The sequence below is a fragment of the Oryzias latipes genome, chromosome 18 (genome assembly GCF_053564925.1).
Source record: "Oryzias latipes strain Hd-rR chromosome 18, Olatipes_Hd-rR_3.1".
NCBI classification, from domain to species: Eukaryota; Metazoa; Chordata; class Actinopteri; order Beloniformes; family Adrianichthyidae; genus Oryzias; species Oryzias latipes.
The window spans coordinates 36,719,732-36,737,500 of NC_136254.1; the positions used below are offsets into that span (position 1 = coordinate 36,719,732).

The 17,769-nt window shown below is 40.2% G+C and overlaps 1 protein-coding gene across 11 annotated transcripts in view; it reads left to right on the plus strand.

Annotated features, from left to right (window-relative positions):
* The window catches only part of plod3 (procollagen-lysine, 2-oxoglutarate 5-dioxygenase 3), a 46,239-nt gene that overhangs the window by 22,388 nt on the left and 6,082 nt on the right, over nucleotides 1-17,769 (plus strand). The window contains exons 1-9 of one of the 11 annotated variants that reach the window (XR_013651331.1): nucleotides 7,895-7,989; nucleotides 8,679-8,724; nucleotides 9,957-9,997; nucleotides 11,878-12,027; nucleotides 12,415-14,347; nucleotides 14,936-15,007; nucleotides 15,187-15,243; nucleotides 15,515-15,568; nucleotides 17,584-17,769. The exon at nucleotides 17,584-17,769 is cut by the window's right edge and continues 636 nt beyond it. The exons of 7 other annotated variants lie outside the window; for them this stretch is intronic. The gene's annotated coding sequence lies outside the window, so the exon portion shown is untranslated. Of the gene's footprint in view, nucleotides 1-7,894; nucleotides 7,990-8,488; nucleotides 8,725-9,956; nucleotides 9,998-11,877; nucleotides 12,028-12,414; nucleotides 14,348-14,935; nucleotides 15,008-15,186; nucleotides 15,244-15,514; nucleotides 15,569-17,583 lie in introns of those variants that run through there. 3 more of the 11 variants (XR_013651333.1, XR_013651330.1, XR_013651332.1) reach the window with 3 other exon arrangements.

The window sequence follows — 17,769 nt, forward strand, 5'->3', positions numbered from 1 at the left end:
GAGGGCTGTCCGGCCTCAGTATAACCAGAGCAGGAGCTTTGTTCACATAGCTGGCAGTAGGTCAGCTATGTGGTTTGTTGTGGTGAAGAGAGAGCTGAGCCAGAAAGCAAAGCTCTCATTTTAGCAGTCAATCTTCAAATCTTCATTCCAGTACCCACCTATAGTCACTAGTTATGAGTCATGACCAAAAATTTTAGGTCCAGAATACAAGCAGAAAAAATTGAGCTGAGGCAGAATTGTAGAACACATCATATACATTTTCTGCAGATGAAGCATCAAGGTCATTCTGAGAGGTTCATTACTGTGGTGTGGTAACAGAGACTACAGCAACACTGTTGAACACATTGTGAGACCAGATGGAAACACAACTGATATCCATCTCTTTTCTCTTGAGGAAATCTGTAGCATCTGTCTAACCTGAAAAGATTGTATTCTCCAGGCAGGAACCAGCAGGCTGATTGCCAATTTCATTCAACAGCTTTTTCAACAGATTTTCAAGATGTTTAATTAACATTTGATGTTTTCCAGTCAGGTTTTAGACCCCATCATAGCACAGAAACTGCTCTTATCAAGGTAACCAACGACATCCGCCTGAACACTGATGATGGCAAAGTCACTGTCTTAATCCTGCTAGACCTGAGCGCTGCCTTTGATACTGTTGATCATGGGATCCTTTTGCACAGACTCCAAGACTGGGTTGGCATCTCTGGATCTGCCCTAAGTTGGCTCAAGTCTTATCTGGAAGACAGGAAATACTTTGTTGAAATTGAGAGTTGTGTCTCAGACTACATGGCCTTGACTTGTGGTGTGCCCCAGGGATCGATCCTGGGACCCCTTCTGTTCAACCTTTACATGCTGCCACTAGTGCAGTTAATACGCAGCAATAACATATCTTATCACAACTATGCAGATGATACTCAGATCTATGTGTCACTGACAACAGGTGAATATGGGCCAGTGGATTCACTCAGCCACTGCCTCCAACAGATCAGTGCGTGGATGCAGAACAACTTTCTCCAGCTAAACTCAAACAAGACCCAAGTTATTATTTTTGGCCCACAGAAACAAAGAGAAAGTGTCAGCAGCTACCTTCATTCTCTGTCTCTTAAACCCTCAAATCAAGTCAGAAATCTAGGGGTAATCATGGACTCTGACCTGAACTTTAACAGCCATATCAAGTCAGTAACATCAGCGGCATTTTATCATCTGAAAAACATTGCCAAAATCAAAAACATAATCTCAAAGCGAGACCTGGAGATACTTATTCATGCATTTGTCTCCAGCAGGTTAGACTACTGTAACGGCCTGCTCACCGGCCTGTCCAAACGAGCTGTAAAACAGCTTCAGTACATCCAGAATGCTGCTGCTCGAGTCCTGACCAGAACCAGGAAGTATGATCACATTAGTCCTGTGCTCAGGTCTCTGCACTGGCTCCCTGTACCTCAAAGAATAGACTTCAAAGCAGCTCTGCTTGTGTACAAGTCTCTCCATGGCCGAGCACCAAAGTACATCTCTGACATGTTAGTGCCATATGAACCATCTCGTACTCTGAGGACCTCAGGGGCCGGCCTCCTGTTGATGCCCAGAGTCAGAACTAAACAAGGGGAATCAGCGTTTCAATATTCTGCAGCTAAAATCTGGAACAGCCTCCCTGAAGTCGTAAGACAGGCCTCTTCTGTGTTCATGTTCAAATCTAGACTTAAAACATTTCTGTTTAGCCGTATATGACTGAAAGGTCCTACCTGCACTTTTCTTTCCTTTCCTTCCTTTATTTTTAAATCAATTTTCAATATTTTTTTTTTTTTTCTTTTAAAGTAAATTTTACGTTGATTATTTCTATGATGTATTGTGATTTTAATGCATTTTTCTGTTTTGTGAAGCACCTTGAATTACTTTGTGTACGAATTGTGCTATACAAATAAACTTGCCTTGCCTTGCCTTGCCTAATTAGCCTCCGAGTCTTCTCCGTGCACTTGGGATTTAAGTTGAAGGACCTTAGTGACATTGATGTCAGAACTAGTCATTTGTTGAACTTCATTGCTTTCTGCAATATTTAAAAATTATGTCTGATAAACTGTTAAACCACATTGAATCTTATATTATTTTTACAATTAAATTAGATTTTTTTCCCTTCACACGGCACTATCCATCTCAGTTGAGCTTTGCATGTCCCCACGTTTTTTAGCACCCCTCCAAATTGTGTCCTTGTTTTCTCATTAAGTAAGCAGAATAAGGTTTGCTTTGTTTACATTTTTTAAATTTAAATTAGTTGGTTTATTTGGCTACCTTTAGCTTATTGTTTTTTTCCCTCCTTTTTCAAGATTCATTCCTGATGCACACCCAAACCCTGACATTCTATGTCCCCACTTGGACATAACCACATCCAAAACCTATTTGAGTTTTTGTCCCACACATCATATAACTTACTTAAATCTTTATTACATCCACATTAACTTGGCCATCTTAAGCATTGTAGCTAATAGGGTTTTCCCTCCTTTTCTGAGGAGTCAGTTCGGATGCATACACAGACCCTGACATTTTGTGTCCCCACTAAGACTATACCACTTTTAACTTTGCAGACCTATTGTAGTTTTTGTCCCACATATTGTTTTTTCATGAGTGGAACTTCAATAACCTACCTAAATATGTGTTGCATCCAGATTTAGCTAATTTACAAGCAATAATCTGGCTAATTTAAGCATTGTGGCTAATCCATTTTTCCCTCATTTTCTCAGTAGTCAGTTCTGGTGCATACACAGACCCTGACATTTAGTGTCCCCACTAAGACTATACCACTTTTAATTTTGTGCACCAATCCAAGTTTTTGCCCCACATAGACATCTTTCCAAAAATGGAACTTTAAATAACTTGCTTAAATATGAGTTACATTCAGATTTCATGAATTTGATGAAGCCTTAATCTGTCTATTTTAAGCGCTGTAGCTAATCAGTTTTTCCCTCCTTTTCTAAATAGCTACACATGGTGAATACACAGACCCTAGCATTTTGTGTCTACTTCTCGAACTCAAATTACCATGTCAACCTTTAAGATATGGTTCTGTTTTATTGTTTGTACTGTGATGTTTAATTGTGTGTTACACTAAAGGAGGGCTCTTTATAAGCAACTTAATATGCTTTCATGCAATTTAATTCAATACAGGTTATTTTTTCAATACTTTAAAAATGCTGGATTGCTGGAAACAGAACAGCGTTGTGCAGTTGTGCAGCACATTTGTAATAAGTTTCAGAGTAGAACAGTTTTGATGTACTGTCTCTATTATTTATGTAGCCAGACTAAAAACAAAAGTGTGCAGAGATAAATTGAATAAAGCAAATGTTAGAATATCAAGTGCAGCTACAACTGGATGGATGAAGGTTGACACTAGTTCCAACCCTAGTCTGTAGGGTAGTCAGTCCTGCATGTTTTCAATATGACTCTTCTTCAACACAGGTTGCTTCAACCCCTTAACACCAGAGATGTCGTTGGTCACACCTCAATAAAATTTCTTTTGACATACTGTAATATTTTATTGTTTATGCGATCACCATGAATCAACTGAATCTGGTGTGGGGAAAATCGGCTTTTCATACCAGCTTTGCACCATTTGTAAAGTGTTTTGTCACAGCGCAAAGGTGCTTTTCTCTACAACTGAATCAGCTAATTTACCTAGATCCCATAAGCACTTCACTACTGTGAAGAGCTGCATATCAGCGCAAGACTTCTTTTTCCCACTCCAGAACCCACTAGAATTACACTAACTGCGTCAACGGTTGAAGAGTTACGGTAGTCAAAAAAATATAAACTGTTTGGAGCTAAAGCCCTGGTGTAAAAGGATGAATCTGTGAATGGGGAACGCTGCGTTTTTCAGATATCCTTGCCTACTAACAGTTATTATTCATCACCAAGTGTCTGGAACGGCTGCTCCTGGGACACATCAAAGACTCCCTTCCTCCAACCTTCGTCCCCGACCAGTTTGCTTAGAAAGCAAACAGATCAACGGACGATACTTTATCCATCACCATCCACACTGCGCTGAGCCACCTGGAACACAGAGACACCTACGCCAGGGTGCTCTTTGTGGACTATAGCTCAGCCTTCAACACAATCATTCCTGACATTCTGGTCAGCAAACTGTCTGACCTAGGACTCCACCCACTCACCTGCTCCTGGATCAAGGACTTCCTCACAAACAGACCACAGACAGTCAAACTTGGTCCCCACTTCTCCTCCAACCGGATGCTGAGCACAGGCTCCCCACAGGGATGTGTGCTGAGTCCTCTGTTGTACACACTGTACACAGCAGACTGCAGACAAACCCCACACCACCAACACCATAGTGAAGTTTGCAGACGACACTACTGTGGTGGGGCTGATCTCTGGAGACGACGGGACGGCCTACAGAGATGAAGTCCTGAAACTGTCAAGGTGGTGTCAGGCTAATAACCTCATCCTGAACACCACCAAGACCAAGGAGATCATCCTGGACTTCAGAAAAAATAGAACAGATCCACCCCCACTCTACATCGATGGAAACTGTGTGGAGAGGGTCCACAGCTTCACCCTCCTGGGCACTACCATCTCGGCCGACCTCACATGGTCTGACAACACCATGGCCATGAGCAGGAAGGCTCAGCAGCGCCTGCACTTCCTGAGAATACTTAGGAAGAAGAGCCAGGAGCTGCTGGTAACCTTCTACCGCTCAACCATCGAGAGCATTCTGTCCTATGGCATCACAGTGTGGTTCTCCCACTGCACTGAAGCAGAATGGCAGTCACCCTCCAGAGTCACGCTGCCTTAGCAGGGTGACTAGCATCATCATTGACTCCACCCATCCTGCTTTCCCTCTATTCAACCTCCTGCCCTCTGGAAGGAGGTACAGGTCCATCCGAACCAGGACAAATAGACTAAGGAACAGCTTTTATCCACAGGCAATTACCATACGGAATACATATACCTCCACCAACCACACCGTACTCTGATTTTTTACAAATACTAAATCACTCACCACTACCCAACTCATCTCATTCCATTCTATTTTGTCCATACATATTTAATATTTAACAGTTTCTGTACATATTGTTTATTTTTTGGTAGAGATGTAAATACAATATTTCTATTTCTATTTTTATTTTATTTAATTTAATTTCACCACTTCAAGGCTGCTGCAATTTCATTGTATCCCCATGTACAATGACAATAAAGATTCTGATTCTGACACCTAGATCATGTGTGTCCAGCCAGTTAGAGCAGTGTTAATTGGAATACAGGCAGTAATGTGACCCTTGGTCTCCACTCCTGTTCTTTAATGACCGTCAATATAAGAGCTTATAGATTTTGATGATGGGCAATATCTCAAGTAAGTGGCCACAGAATTTTTGGTTTTATCTTAAAGAATTAGATTTGGCCCAATCAACTACCACATTATAGTAAAAGTATGGTAGGGAATTTAGTGAATCCAGTAGGTTAATTTTTGAGTATGGTAGCGAGGAAATGTGACTAGGTTAAAGAAGTCAGGGTTAAGAGTGTTGATAGTTTCTATTTTTGTGTGTTTATATCATGAATATTTTACTCTTTCAGTTAAAACTGTCCTAAGATTTGCGCAATTCTACCTTGGTTTTTGACACATTTGATTTTATCATATTGACAATTGTTTAACTTTGTTTAGATATTTTTTTCTGTCTATAGATTGTGCAACAAAGACACTCCTTATTGTCCCTGCTTTTCTACAGGCTGAAGTTAGTGCACAGATCCTACCACTTTGAGTCCCCATTGAGGCTATAGTTTTTACTTTATCTCAAATATCTCAGTAATTGTCAAGTAGACTAAGAATTCTTTTAGTAAAAAACGACTAAACTGCATTATAAATGTATTTCTGGAATATACAAAAAAAGTTTTAATGTTACTAGCTTAAGCAATATACCGATGGATCGTTTCCCTCCCTTTTTCTATTGTCACTTTTACTTCACACACAGACCCTGATATTTTATGTCCCCATTAGGACTATACCCTCCCCCACCCATACTCGCTAGCTATGTCTGAATTGTCTCCCTACTTCCTCACTACAATAAAAACTCATCGGCTGAATTTTTTTACTTTTATCTCATAAATGTACACATTTTAAAGTAGTAAATGTATTACTTTAAAACACTTAAATCACATGTGTCAGACTGGTGGCCCGCGGGCAACATCCGGCCCGGCCAACAATTATATCCGGCCCACGAGATCATTTTATATGTCTTTTTTAATGGCCCGGCGATATGAAGCGCCAATAGAGAGACAGCAGCTGCCACGGCAACTCTGACTACCGCGGGAGCGGCCGGGCAATTGTCTGGTGCGCAAATGCAGCAATGCAACTTGCCTCACTTTCCCTGTTGCCAAGTAATCTTGAAGCAGCTTAGCGCTACTACGGTGTTCCCAAATGACCACTTTGCTGATAAATTGAGCGCACTTCGCACTGAGTTCGTCCGGCGCTTTGGCGACTTTGACGCACAGAAAAGTAATTTCGATTTGCTTCGGAACCCGTTCACTGTCGACGTGGAAACTGCACCTGTAGAGATGCAGATGGAGCTGATAGAGCTGCAATGTAACGCGACGTTAAAGGCAAAGTACGACACTGTGGGGCCCGCACAGTTCATTCACTTCATTCCTGAGGCAATGACCGAGCTCCGTCAACATGTAGCTCGAACCCTGTGCATGTTTGGCAGCACATATATGTGTGAGCAGCTGTTCTCTGTGATGAAAATGAACAAAACGTCACACAGGAGTCGTCTCACAGATGAAGACCTGAAGTCCATCCTGAGAATCTCCACAGCACAGAACCTAAGCCCAAACATAAATGAACTTGTTGCCAAGAAAAGAGGCCAAGCATCAACCTCTAACAAACTGGCATAAGTGCAAAAAAATGGAATGTTTTGATTTGTTAAGATTTTAATTTTTACTTAAAGAACCATTTTTATTTTCAGATTTCTCTCCAGCATGTTCAAATGTTCAGTTTTAATGACAGGAGAGGCTATTTGAATGGAGAGCAAGATATTTTAAGTTTAATTATTTTTTGAATGATAGGCCTCTATTGTATACTGTCTGTTTGGATTCATGTTCACGTTCAAAAAAAGTTTTGTTTTAGTTGGTTCAATAAATGTTTATCCTGTTCGGCCCACAACCTATGTGTGTTTTGAGTTTTTGGCCCACTGTGCATTTGAGTTTGACACCCCTGACTTAAATTGACGACGAAAAAGTCATACATTAATAAGAAAAAATACCTAGGTTGTCTGTTTATCTGAGCCATGCTTGAAGATGACAGATGTGGAGCGTTTTGTTAAGCTTTAATTCAGGATGGATTTCACAAACAGTGAAATGCTGAACCTTTTAGCGACTCAAAACCAAATTATCATTAGTGTAGCCAGATTTCCAGATTTCGGTGTTCGTAATGCAGGGTTCCATGTGTAAAATAAGGGGCTCAGAGACACATTTGGGTGTAGCGGACCGCCACTTTATTCTGTTTTAAAAAAACGTTTCTTAACTAATTGGTTAATCATTTTTGCATATGTTTAACAGCTGGATTACTTCTCTGTACCACCAATTTGTTAGTTTGTTTTGTTTATCTCTTTTTTGCAGTTTGTTTACTATTTAACAGTTCTTTCTGAACATCCAAGACAGTGCTCACCTGTGTGAGCTGTAGACTAAATCAAACGTACCCCAAATATTCATGTTTTTTTTACTCCTTACTTAACAGTTTAAGAGTCTTTATTTATGTTCAACAGCTGTGTTTCTTCTCTCTACCTCTTAATTATTTGTCTTCTCTCTACCTCTTAATTATAGTCTGTCTTTTCGTGTCACTCAGACAAAGGTGGTGATCACCTGTGTGACCTGTAGAATAAATCAAACGTACCCTAGAAAACAGTTTCTTTTTCAGCAGAACTCTGACTGAGCACACCACATTTTTCTCCGTCACATGTGAAGCAGAATCCTCACTTTAACCAAAAGATAATGGTAAGTTGTTATTTATTTTAATATATTAAAGATGTGGAGGTAAGAGTAGATTTTTCAGTTTAAAAACCGAAGACTGTTAGCAATTTCCTCCATGATGGCTAGCAGGCACATGTGGTGTTAGCAACAGTCTGGAAATGCATGCATGGTTAGCATTACAGTAGCTTGGAGGAGTCCAGGTACTTTGAAGGGTGGAATCTTATGATAAAAAAAATATTTTTTTTAATGTAGAGGTAGAACAGATTTTTCCCCCCCCATCAAAACTGGGGTTTTGTTAATGAAATAGCCCAGGCTGAGGCTGCATGATGAAGCCTGGGCTAGCTTAGCTAGGCTGCAGGTCCCCACGGTCCCGCTGTAATATAGCAAAATATAAAAAACGCCCAATACTGTGTAGTAAAGAAATATAATTTTGTATCAAATTTCCAGAACTTAGAGACGGAAAATACCTAAAGCTGTTCTGGGAGTCAAGAAAAGCTTCAGTTGCTTTTCCTAATTTTTTACTGACTCGGCAGCCATTTTACTTATTGTGTTATAATGCAGATGGGTTAATGTGGGGGAGGGGTTGCTACTCTCAAAGGTTTTTCTCTATTAAAATGCTTAATTTTACACGTCATTTCGTTGTTCATTGAGCACTGATGAATGCTGTATTTTTATTGATTTATTTACAAAACGTAAATGACTTTTGCCCACAGGATGAACCAGATGAACCTTTGAGAGGAAATAGTCCTGACAGGAGGGGTGAGTACATTAAAAAACGCTGTCCATTATTCAATTATTCTTATAGCTGACCATTTGTATTGGAATGCACAGACTGCAGGTACAATGATCTGTTGCTTCAGTCAGTAATGAGTGAAAATACATCCATAGTAAACTTAATGGCCTTCACACCAGGCTGTTTATTTTATTTTATTCAGCATTTTAATCTGCTAAAATACCAAAGTCAAAATAAGATAAGGTGCAGTCAGACTATTCTTGCTCTGATGCCTCTTTTTAAACATGGGTTAACCCTTGTTTCATGATATTTTTCCTGTCCTTCAAATGATTCAAAATAGAAATGGAACAATTAGATGCCTCAATAAAAGCATGTGGTGCCCAGTGGCCCCCAGCTCAACTGTTCGAAACGTTTGACAAAGGCTATGTCAGAATTGCCTCCCTATCCCCTAACTAGTGCAGGACTATCTGGTGACCTGAATTTTAAAAGTATGTCTAATACAATGCTCAATACATTTTTTGCTAAACAGCAATATGCTGTCACAGATTTCATAAAGTAAAAAACCCAATAAATACGAGCATTTTACTAAAGCTTTTTATGAATCTACTTTGTTCTGATGATACAAACTAGGATTTATAAATACATGTAAACAAATTTGTATTAATTAAAAAGTATAATTTTTTTATTTTAATTTCATAGAAAATGTAGAAACGCAACCTTAGAGAGCATTGATGCACACTGGCTTTTCGAATAGACGTCTGTGAAATTTCTAGGGCAGTTGATTTTGGAATTGTAAATTCAGACAGCACTACAAAATGGCGAACGCTCTATAAAGTGCACTACATAATGACTAGGGAAGGAGTTCGGACATAACCAGTTTCTCCTGAGCCCGCATTTAGTGGTAATAATAATGCTAAGGATGATGACAGGTTTGATTTTTTTCTGTGCTTTTCCAGACTGTTACAATGTATGTCCATCATTCACTGGTCAGTCATACTTTTTGATTGTAACGTAGCATTTACTCCTCCATAATTTGATATTAGGTAGAGGTCAAACACATACATAAAAAGTTATGGTGCAGAGCTGTCTTGAATTTACTAAGGACAACATACTATATGTCATGATCTGAGGGATGTAAACACATACACCTTTGACATTTCTTTATACAGTGGTCTTTTAATAATGTTAGAGAAAACCATAAATTCACGATTCTGCTAATGTTTGGTCTAATTAACACTGATGCTCTATTTTTGTCCAGCTGAGGTGACTGGCAGACCCATCGCCAAAAAGAAGAAAGAGGTAGGTAGCTTTATATAATTTGTAAAAGATCTATTCTTACAACTCAAAAGCAGGTCTTCACATTTGAAATGTTGGAAATTGTTCAATAATTTAAGTTTAGTTGAATTAAATCTGTATTTTTCATGCAGAAACTTTCTACACCAGCAGCTCAGACAACTCTCTGTTTTATGGATATCAACTAAAGGTTTAGGTATCAAATTACTGCAGTTCTGGTTTCTAAAGAAAATGTACAAAGCTTGTTTTGAAATACAGTAGTTTCTAGTTCTTTAAAACCATATTTTATCGGGCGCGGTCTCAGTTATGGGTGATTTTTCTGTATTTAACACATAAAAAAGGCACACTAGGTTTGAAGGCGCGGGCACGTGAACACATACAGGTAAAACTTGCATGCTAGTGTGTGTTTAAAAAAGGAAATGGGAGAAAAACTGAGATGGTTGTAATTTATTTTTTTCAGTCATAAAACAGCATCCAAAAATCCATCAAAGTCCTCATCTTCGATATTTGAAATGCACAGCCCAGCTAAATTTCTATCAAACACGCCAGCTTCTCTTTCGTCATTGTCAGACTCCGTCTCGTGTCCGTGCGGCTCCTCTTGAATAATGCCGGCTTTTTGGCACTTTGAAAGTGGTTCAAGCAGACACGTTACCCGAAGCTTCTACAATCCATTCACAAACTGTGGCGTAACTCGCCTGGCACTGCCTCCCAAAACAATAAAAGCAGACTTTAGCTGCCCCGTTGTACGTATTGCTACTGCGCTGCTCCCGTTCTTCTCGACATTGAGACTAACCGGGATGTCTGAAGTTAGCGGCGCATCGTCCATGTCGGTGATTCAGCTGGGCAGGATGTGTTTGTCTGCAATCTTTTTAGTGCAGTATGAGTGGAAGATAAACAGCTTTTCATTGTAATCCGCTGGAAGTTGCTGCTGCACCATAATCCTCCCCCAGATGGAAAGATGACGCCGTTTCATAAAACTAAAGCAAAAAGCTTCCTGTAAGTGTTACTGCCCTCAGTCTGACTGCAGAGAACCTTCTCCAAGCTGATTGTTAATCCATCGGTCAGTCACCATTTTTCCACAGAAACTCAGCTGCGTCATCATGACTGTCGGAGTTCATTTTGCAGCTTCCTCCACTTGTGAACCATGGATTCATTCATCATGAATTTTCTGCAGTTGCTCCCATGTTCCTCCATATTGCTGCAGTTAAAACTGTGCTTCAGCCATGTTGTAAATAATGTTCATGCCCTGTTTTCATGCCGTCTTCTTCTACGCCCCACAACAACACATTAGGCGCACTGCCTCATAGGGCGCCCCCCCCCCCCCCCACAGTTTGGAGAAAATGTAAGACTTTTAGGTGCGCCTTATAGTCTTGAAAATACGGTAATATCTGGATCTTCTGCTGCTATTCTCTTTCTCTTTACTTGATTCTCTGCACTTCACAACTCTGTGATATTGGTTCTGATGGTGGAGCTAAGTGATGAAAGAGAAACAACAAATCAAAGTAGCTAAGGACCATGCTTACAGCTGTTGTCATGGGGGGGGGGGGGGGGTGAAAGTAATGCACCCCCTTATTTGATGAAGTATGCATTGAAAAAGCCCAAAACACGATTTTTTTTTCAAGTTGGTTCTTCTCCGTTTTAAATGATCTATATATGCTATAAAAGAAAGTTGCTTGCTGTTAGCAGAAAAGACCAGTCATTCGACCAACGCTGGTCTTTTACTGGCGGGGGATTAGAGGGTTTTATTACCTTCATTACTTATGTAAAATGAACAGATATTTATAGATTTATACATTGTAAAACTAATGGCTTCATCAGTACTTTACATATTTAAATTTGTTCATGATTTAAGAACTTCTAAGTTGTTTTAAACCTTTACATTACAGACTTTAAGTCAACAAAAGAGGCTCAGGAAGCGGCTCCAGAAGCTAAAAAGACATCACAGAAAGTGTGAGAAACAGTACAATAAAGCCCAGATGAAGCTGGCAGACAGAGAAAGGGAAAGGACTTTGTGTCTTCAGAGTTGCCCTAAACCAGTAAGTTTCACCTCCCATTTTTACAGACTCACACAGAGCCCAGATTTTTGATTATTTATTTGCAAATCTGCTTGTTATCAGAGAAAAATTGTAATACTTAAGGCTGGTAGAAACTCTGCGAAATAATAGATAATAGTAAACTGATAATGCTTGCACAGATTTTTCTCTCCAAGCACCGCTACTACCGCGTGCCTCTGGCATCGCATCGCGCCCGAGAAGGACTGGTCTAATGGAAAAAAAAAAGTATAATTAAAGATTTGTCTGCGAGCCACATGTGACCATCAAAAGAGCCATATATGGCTCGTGAGCCATAGGTTCCCGACCCCTGGTGTAGCCTCATTTAAATGTTTGAGAAAAATGCTAATATCTTACATTTTTTTAATTTAGGTTACCAGAGAAATGCCGGGTCTGTCAGAGGAGTCTCCATCCTCCTCTGGCAGTGGGGAAGAATATATCCCTCGAACAGAGAGTGAAGGATCCACAGATGAAGAAACGGCTGTACAGCCCACCAGACAGCCACAAAGAAAGAAAAGGAAAGAAACAGAGAAAAGAGGTATGTCCCAGTCTGGGCCACTGGCTGAAAAAGAGCAGGAAGCCTCCTCAGATGATGCCTCTGTTGTGGTCATGACACTGAAGAAAAAAGAAGATGGCAGACGTCTCTATGACAAGACCTTCTACTGTGTTTTTTGTTCTAAACCTTTCAAAAAAATCTCTCGCCATTTACAATCAAAGCATAAAGATAAGCCAGAAGTTTCAAAGGCCTTCCTGTGTCCAAAAGGTTCAAAAGAAAGAAAAATTCAGCTGAGTTTACTGAGAAACAAGGGAAACCGTATTCACAACAACAAGGTCCTTAAGGAAGGAAAAGGAATGGTGATCCCTCGTCAGCAAACCAGTGGACCAGTAAAAACCAGCGATTACATGCACTGTGTGAACTGTGAAGCCTATCTGAAGAGAAAGTCCTTATGGAAGCACATGAAGAGATGTCATCTCAGTAAGGAAGTCAAAGGCTTAAAGCCTGGAAAAACACGAGTTCAGGCCCTTTGTGGTTATGCTCAGCCTGTTCCTGACAATGTCAGTGCACAGTTTTGGAAGATGGTACTTGAAATGCATAGCGATGAAGTATCTGAAGCTGTCCGGAAAGAGCCTGTGATATTGAAGTTTGGGGAACACCTCTATGGTAAACATGGACACGACACAACAAAACATGAATACATCAGACAAAAACTTCGTGAGACAGGACGCCTTGTTCTACAGGCAAAGAGATGTGGCAAGCTGAAGAGGATGTCAGACTTCTTTCTACCATCTAATTTTCCTCATGTCATTAAAGCAGTTCACATGGTGGCGGGCTTCAATCAGGAAACCAGCACTTTCAAAAAACCATCTTTGGCACTTAAGTTAGGACACAACTTGAAGAAAATGGCAAATATAGTCGAATATGAAGCCATGGTTGCAGGAGATGAAGAAACTATTAACAACATTCACATGTTTAAGCAAATCTGTGAGACAAAATGGAGTGAACTTGTATCTTCACAAGCCCTCAGGAATATGAGTGAGGCTAAATGGAATGCTCCTCATCTGCTTCCCTTTGCAGAAGATGTTAAACAAATGCATGATTATATTGCCAAACAAAGGAAGGAGTGCCAGGCAAACCTGGAAGCTGAACCAAGTAAGAAGCACTGGGCAGATCTTGCCAAAATCACTTTGTGTGAAGTGATCATTTTCAATCGCAGAAGAGAAGGAGAGGTTTCCAAAATGTACCTCCATAGCTTTACACTTCGGGATACTTCCCAGAGTCACCCGGATTTGGAGCTTGCTTTAACAGACCTGGAAAAAAAGCTCTGCAACCATTTCCAGCGGATTGAAATCAGGGGCAAGCGAGGGCGAAAAGTACCCATCCTCCTCACACCTGAAGTAGTGACATCAATGGAGATTCTTGTAAAGACTCGATTCAAGTGTGGAGTGCCTGATGACAACCCTTTTTTTTTTGGGAGACCAGATGCAGTCACTTATTTCAGGGGGTCAGATGTCATTCGTCACACTGCCCGAAGCTGTGGAGCCAAACACCCAGAGGCACTTTCTTCTACAAAATTGAGGAAACATGTTGCAACCATGTCTAAGGTCCTGAACCTGAAAGATAATGAAATGGACGACCTTGCTGACTTCTTGGGCCATGACATCAGAGTCCACCGCCAGTATTACAGGTTGCCAGAAGGGACATTACAAATGGCAAAGATAAGTAAGGTCCTGCTGGCACTGGAGCAAGGAAATCTGTCAGACTTTAAAGGAAAAAATCTGGATGAGATTCAAATTGATCCTGAAGGTAAATGACTGTTTTTAAATCTGCCTGTACAAGCAGTCATACTTTTCTTCTTCTATTTGTGTAATTTTTACTTTCATTAGCTGCGGTTACATTGACAGAAGAAATCGGATTAAACCCCTGATCAGACTAAAAATATTTCATGTAAACACACCGTTTGGAATTACGTTCAGTCAAGATGCAGATTGCGGCATTGATCGCATGGATTTTAAATTAATCCACAGCTCAATGTTGTTAGAATGTATTAGCCTGACCATAACCCTCCTTCTGTGTCTGGTCAGCCAAGAATAAAGCACTGACCGCACATATTTAGAAAAATATGAGCAAACAGGCCATAATAAAAACCATAACAACAATAAAAGCATATTTAGATGATCATCTTGCTCTATGCTGCAGCTTTGTTTACAACAGAAGTCGCTATTTCTTCTTCTACGGCTGTTTCATGTACTTAAGAGAGTAATAAGTGTGTCATATAACTTTATAACGTTTTTCGGGGCCCATGAACACAGTTCAATTCTAATCCGATCATTGATCTCATCAAAGACATTTTACACATGGAACTCCAGCTATTAAATGTTGTAACTTTTTCAGAGGAAATAACTCTGGACCCCTCTGACAGTGAAGACGAAGCCAACATAACTGTCCAGCAAAGTACACCACCAGGTACTGCTGTTGGTTTCTGATAGCCTGTAGAAAGAATAGGATTATCTAAGACCTACAGTGGGGGATTTTTATTGCTAGTAATTTTCACAAACCAGTGATGTTGATGTTCTTGTAACCACTGTAGATAAATGTATGTCACAACAAAACAACCTTTTCTAAGAAATGTGTTTTTTCTTCAGGTTCAGGGAAAGAAAAAATTTCAACAGACCCTCAAGAATGCACTGTGCTGGAAAAAGGTATTGGTAGTATTTCCTGTGTGTAAATAAACAATATTTACCAATAATCCAGACTTGATCAAATATTGTTAAGGGTTCACACTGTGAAGCACCAATTTATTTTTATTTTTTTTTTTACCTTACTGCCATTTTTATGAGATGTCACAATTCCTAACTCCATGCCAACAAGGAAACACTGCCTTGGTTTCCATATGCAGTAGTTGATCAAAATGAATTTAGTGGAATTCTCAAATTTGACTGAATTGTCAATTGTCTTGTTTTTATGTGTCAGATGAAGAGATGCCAGTGCCAGTGGAGCCCTCAGGAATATCACCTCTTGGACATGGTATGTTCCTATGTTTCTTTATTAAACTGTGTCCCCCCTAGTCCTTTTTGCTAGAAGCCAAATTTAGTTTAGATCAAAAAGTAGAATCTGCTCAGTCATCATCCAGATGATTACTCAAGACATTCATTTTACCCCCCATTTCTCTTTTTTCCACTTTCTAACTCTTTGTCTCTCTTACAAAACCTTTGCTGCTACTGAAAGCTTTTTGGGTTTAATAAATGTTTTCCTGTTAAAAGGAAGTTTTGTCATCCTTATCGTCTTCCTTCTTCATGGAGGTCAGACTAATTCTATAGAATATACCTTAAGATAATTAGACGCTGGAAATACTATCATCAAATAACACCTCCAGCTCTGCCTTCTGTCCCTTTCTCAGAGACTCTAAACCAGGGGCCAACCCTGGTCCTCAAGACCCTCAACCCTGCCTGGTATCCAGCTCTCCCTGCATAAGTGCTGACAACCTAAACCAGGTGTGCTCAGTCTATCAGGTTGTATAATCACTTGATTCAGCCAATCAGCAGAAATATGGTGAAGGAGAGCTGGAAACCAGGCAGAATTGTGGATCTTGAGGAGCAGGGTTGGCCAACAACATGGCTGCTCTCACCACAGTCTTCTTCACAGTTCCTTTCATTCTTTTGTCACATACCACACCTGAAACCTTCCTCCACCCAATCCAACCTGCTTGCCTCTCCATTACTTTCTCAGACTTTGTTCTCTGGACTGTTGACCCAAAGCACTTAGTCATCCACCGTCTCCACCTTAGCTCCCTGTATCCTCATTGCTCCTCTTGAGTTCCTCTCGTTTACACACTGATACTCTGGCTGTTTGCAGCTGTCCTTTATTCCTTTTCCTTTCCAGAGCACATCTCCACCTCTCTAGATGTTCCTCCACCTGCTCCCTGCTCACTACAGATCAGCGCCATCTGCAAACTTATTGGTCCACAGAGATTCCTGTCTAACCTCATCTGTCAGTCTGTCCATCATCACAGGAACCAGAAGAACCTCAATGCTTATCCTTGGTGCAGTCCCACCCCAACCTTGAACTTATTTGTCCTACCTACAGATCATCTTTCTACTGTCTTCCAGCCCTCATCCATGTCCTGAACATCTCAAATGTTATTCTAAGCTGCTCCAGACTTCCTCCTCCAAACCACAGCTGGATCCTGTCATAGACTTTGTCTGGATATACAAAGACACAAAGCAGCTCCTTCTGACATTCTCTGTTCTCCTGAAACATGACAGCAGATGCTGTCCTCTGTAGAGGACAGCATACTGTTGCTCATAAATGTTCACCTCTGACCTCAGTCTAGCTTCCACTACTCTTTTCTTAATTTCTTTGTAACTCACCAGATTTATTCCTCTGTATTTTCCGCACCTGTGCACATCTACCCTCTTCTTAAAAATGTAACCAGAACGTTTCTCCTCCATTCTTCAAACATCTTCTCTCTCTTTAGGATTCTGTTCAACAGTCCAATCAGAAACTCTGTTAACAGGACCAGCTGCCTTTCAACTTTTTCCTCACTTTATCCTTACTCTTATTTTCTGCTCCACAACAGCTACCTTGTCTAAAAGCCCACAGGATATCCACTATTCTTCTTTCCATCATGATAGTCAACTCTATTTTTCACTGTTTAAGTCAGTACATTCAAAGTAGTAATCAGTGAACAACCCACTCTGTGGATGATCACTGATCTGGTGATCAGTTACTGACACAACTTTCTGTATTTATCTGATTTTGGTGTCTGCACATGAAAACATTGTCCCTCTTTGTGGACACATTACATTGCCATCACTATGGTTTGAAATGCTCTCCTGGGGTTTGTGACCTGCCAGACTCAATTTTTTGTTTTTGTTTTTTTCCTTTTGCCAGGCTCCATTTAAAAAAAACAGTTTCATGTTCCTGTTGCTTCCTTTTAATTTTACATTATCATAACAATAGCACTGCACTATATATATACCTGTCTCTCCTTATCTATCGTTTATTTGAAAAAGTTTATGTGAATATTGTTTTTTATTCAGGTTTATCCAGGAAACGGAAATGGAGTGACGAGGAAGTGGAAGCTGTGGAAAAAACTTTAATGGAGTTCATCACAATGAGGAAAGTCCCTGGAAAAAAACAGTGTCAGTTCTGTATCCAGACCTCACCTACAGCATTAAGCAACAGAACATGGGAAGGTATCAAATATTATGTCAAAAATAGAATTG